Source organism: Trichechus manatus, unplaced genomic scaffold (assembly GCF_000243295.1).
Source record: "Trichechus manatus latirostris isolate Lorelei unplaced genomic scaffold, TriManLat1.0 scaffold00113, whole genome shotgun sequence".
Taxonomy (NCBI): domain Eukaryota; kingdom Metazoa; phylum Chordata; class Mammalia; order Sirenia; family Trichechidae; genus Trichechus; species Trichechus manatus.
In genome coordinates, this window is record NW_004444049.1 from 555,304 (window position 1) to 559,983 (window position 4,680).

The following is a 4,680-nucleotide window of genomic DNA, read 5'->3' on the forward strand; positions in this document are numbered from 1 at the left end:
GCCATGGACGACTAGGGCTGTTTCTGAGCTGGCACAGGCCTCCGGCTTCCTTGGGGTCGGAAGGATTGCATTGCCGGCAATGGTGGCTCCCTGACCCCTGCACCCCAGCCTCCCAGCACGTTCTGGAAGTCTACACTTCTGAGGGCAGCCTCCTGGGAGGCTTTCCTGGAAGTCCAGCCCAGGACTTTCGAGTCTCACCCTTCCAACATCCCTTGTTCTAAAACCTACACAAAAATGTCTTTTCTTTGCTCCTCACAACGGAAACTTGACTGATGACACCGGTAGTTTTCACAGCAACCTGAGAGGCAGGAAGGAAGCAAATGTTCAAGTTGTGCCCATTTTACAGATTAGTGTACTGAGGCTAATCTGTCTAACCCAGAGTCCCACCAACGTCCCTGGTGGTGCTAAGACCACGGGCAAGGAAGGATGCTGTGCAGAGAGAGCGCTGCGTCCTGAGTTAGTTAGCCTGTGGGCCACCCGCCTCGAATCTCCGAGGATTTTCTTCCGGAAGGAGCTTCCTTGCCCAGTCAGATAAGCAGTGTAATTCTGCTTCAGAGTGTCTAGGTAATGACATTCGTGCCATTTGTCGGAAACTAATAAAAATGCAGCAAGACCAAACCCAATTGTTTTGAGTTGATTATGCAACTTAGGATCCAGCATAATAGATGCAGATGATATGCAGAGTTATGCACAAGATCCTTCCGAACGTGGAGTTGCCTTCGCTCATGCCTTGTCTTCCTCAGTCCCTTTGGCAAAGCTCAGTGTTTGCATCAGGGTTGTTTGGACACCAAATTGAGCTTGAATAAAGAGATTAGAGACAAGGGATCCCGGCCTGCCAATCCTGTCTCAACTGCTGCTACAGTTTCCCGGGACTGTCTTCGGGATTCAGTGGGAGGTTTTAACATCCTTAATGCAGGTGAAGAGTCCAGGGGAGCGGGACAGCGTCCCCCCTGAGGCTGAAGCTTCGGGAGCCAGACCAGTCTGCTCACCCAGCCCGGCCCCTGCACAACCCCCCTCGGAACACCGGCCTCTACTGTCCCGTTGCTTCTGCAGGAAAGAAACTTCACATGGAGGGAGTGGGGCACGGGCTGGCTGGCATTAGGGCTGGATTTGCCCTGAAACCCGGGCCTGCCCTGTGCTCCCAGCGTGAGGGCCTCTCTGCTCCCCCTCCCCAGGCTGAGCTGCACTCCACGGCAGGAGAGACCAGGGCCCCTCGTCCTGAAGTCTGGCCACGGCGCCTGGCACCCAGGTCTGCAAGGACAGCCCAGGAGGCCCACCTCCGGCCCTTTCCATGAAGGGGCTTCTCAGACCTGCAATGGGAAGGAGGAGGAGCTCCGGGGTGATGTGCCCACCTCTTGTTCTCCAGAGGGGGGCCCAGGCCAGAGAAGGAGGAGGGGACCGAGGTCGTGCAGAGCCGCCTGGAAAGCTGGTTCCTGACTCTGCAGCCTGTGTGTGTGCCGTCAGCTCTGCCACCCTGCCTGTTCCTTTGAAGAGGGTCCCAGCACCCACCCCTTCTCCTCCAGCCCCCACCTCCACCTCTGGCATCCCAGGTGGCAGGTCCTGGTGCATTTTCTGTTTCCCCTCTTCTTTCTGGCCAGGTAAGGCTTCTGGGTGATGCAGTTCATGCCCTTGGCTGCTAACTGAAAGCTTGGAGGTTTGAGTCCACCCAGAGGCACCTTGGAAGAAAGGCCTGGCAGTCTACTTCCAAAAACTCGGCCTTGAAAACTCATATGGATTAAACCAAAAATATTCCCTGAAGTCTTCTTAAAACCAAAGAACAATTTAGCTTAACTGGTAAAGAATGTCTGCCTCGAGCACTGTGCTCTTTTAAGTTCTATGTCTACGGGATCAAATTAACAACAGTAACTCGGAAGGCCAGATAGGAAGCTTAGGGGGCAGTGAGTTTATGTTAACTGGGGAGGAAGAACTCAGAAAAGGAGGATGAGGATGGTTGTACAACTTGAAGGATATAATCAATGTCACTAAATTGTACAGGTGAAAATTGTTGAACTGGACCATGTTCTGCTGTGTATAGTCTCAACAACAACAAAATAACAACAACAAAATAAAATAAATTATATACATAAAAAGAAAAGAAAAGAAAATGCTCTGGAGCAGTTCTACTTTGATGCATGTGGGGTCACCATGAGTTGGAGTTGACTTAATGGTGACTGGTTTTCTTTCTGGCCAGCGGTGTCTCCTCTCTTCCCCCCCCATCACCCCTCTGCCTTGCCCTTTCCTGAGCACCTTAACCAGGTCTGGAGGGAGATGAGGACACCCGCAGGGACCCCTCGGGTTGTAGGGAACAAGTCTAAGAGCCAGAGACCCCTTTAGCCTGCAGCTTGCCCACCTGGGGCAGTCCCTGAGGGCCTGCGAGCCCCAGTGTCCTCATCATTAACATGGACAGATGCTTCCCTACAGCCAGGAGGCAATATTTGTGACACCTCGAAGCTCCTGCCTGGCAGGCGGGGGCACTCAGGAAATGCTGGCCCAGCTTGTCTCTCCAATTACCTTTGAGGTTTTAACCTTTAAAAAAAACAAAAACAGTTGCCATCGAGTTGAATCCAACTTACAGCGACCCCCTGTGTGTCAGAGTAGAACTGTGCTCCACTGTGTTTTCAGTGGCTGATTTTTGGGAAGTAGATCACCACGCCTTTCTTCCAAGGCACCTCTGGGTGGACTCGAACCACCAACCTTTCATTAGCTGCCAAGTGTGTTAACGTTTGTGCCGCCCAGCGACTCCTTCAACATTCTGGGGGTTATGAAACACTTCAGGATCTGATAAAAGACAGTAACCCCTCTCCCAGGGGACGGGGAAGGTGTGCATTAGTGCAAACATTGGATAGACTGTCCAGGGCACTCAGGGCCCCTCCTACAGCGAGAGTTCAGGGACCATCTGAGCCTCCCGACAACTCTGGCGTGGGCAGAGGCACTGGAGCTGGTGAGGAAGACATCTCCAGCACTCAGCGCTGGGCAGCAATTTATCAGCCTGACATACCTGCCCCAGCCAGCTTCCCAGGTGAGAACTCAGCTGGCTCCCCAGCTAGACACCACAGGTGCTTCTGGATCACCCGCGAGGGGAGGAGGGGATGCGATCAGGAGCCGTGGGCTTGCACCGTTCCATCCACACCCCCGCCCACCTTCCCGTACCCCCCTCTCCCAGAAGCACTGAAATGTCTAAACTGATGCTACCTGACTTCCTGAGAAATGACAACCGAAAGGAAAAAACAAGCTTGCACAGTCAATTACTTTAAATGCTACGGTTTTCAGTTTCGCAATCACACAGTCCATTTTGTTTACAAATGGAATATTCCTTCCGCCACTGGCGGTTGTTTCGGAAATTAGGATTCTCGTGAGCGTTCCCAAGATTTAGGAACATCTCATTATGAAGGGAGGGATGCGCGGGTATCAGTGCGCGTGCTCCGGATGAAATGTCCTCGTCAGCCGTTTGTCCTTCTGCAGTTCTGCCTCCTCCTCCTCCTCCCTCTTCTGAAGAGAGGGCGCCTGGCTTTGCTGAGCTTGGGGTGGGGGCTCAGCAAGGAGGAAGTAAATCAAGGCAGCGCCAGTCTGTGCTCAGAAAGAGAAGGGGGTGGGGACATAGCCCGCTAGGACCCCACAGAAGTGCCCACTGAACCAAGTGGGCAGCCTTCCTTCATCGTGGAATGCCATCTGGTGTGTATTAAGTATGAAGCCCTGGCAGTGCAACAGTTAAGCACTCGGCTGCCAGCTGAAAGGTTGGCCCTTCAAACCCACCCAGATGTTCCACAGAAGAAAAGACCTGGTGATCTGCTTCCGTGATAATTGGTGTTTTTGTTAGGTGCCATTGAATCCGTTCCACCTCATCAAGGCCCCATGTACAACAGAATGAAACACTGCCCGGTCCTGCACCATCCTCACAATCATTGCTATCTTTGAGGCCATTGTTGCAGCCACTGTATCAATCCATCTCATTGAGAGTCTTCCTCCGTAATGATTACAGCCAAGAAAACCCTATGAGGCAGTTCCACTCTGCACACATGGGGTTGCTATGAGTCGGAATTGACTCAACAGCCCCCCAAAACAACAACAATGTATGAGATGCTTATGCTGTGACAGGCAGAGCTTGGCATGTCTGATCACGGATAAACCCACTCCCTTGATGCACGCCTCCATTCACACAGGCCTACTGAGTGTCCACGGATGGTTAGAACGGTTCATGTGCTCGGCTGCTAACCGAAAAGTTGGAGGTTGGAGTCCACCCACAGGTACCTCTGAGGAAAGGCCTGATGATCTGCTTCCAAATAATCATCCATTGAAAATCCCGTGGAGCACAGTTCTACTCTGACACACACAGGGTCACCGTGAGTTGGAGCCAACTGGGAGGCAATTTGTTTTGTTTTCATCCGTTAGGTTAACACGAGGTCATCCAAGGAGCAGCCGGTGGATTCGAATCTCGACCTCTTGGTTAGCAGCTGAGCTCCTAAGTACTGCGCCACCAGGGGTCCAGGAGCAGGTGAGTGGGTCCTAATCCCATCCGAGTTGTGTCCTTATAACAGAGAAGAAGAGACAGAAACTTTGGGGAAGGGGAGACAGTGCACAACACTGGGGACGCCAGCACAACTTGTACAAGGAAAGGTCATGGAAGCCCCATAGACACATCCAAACTCCCTGAGGGACTGAATTGCTGGGCGGAGGGCTGTG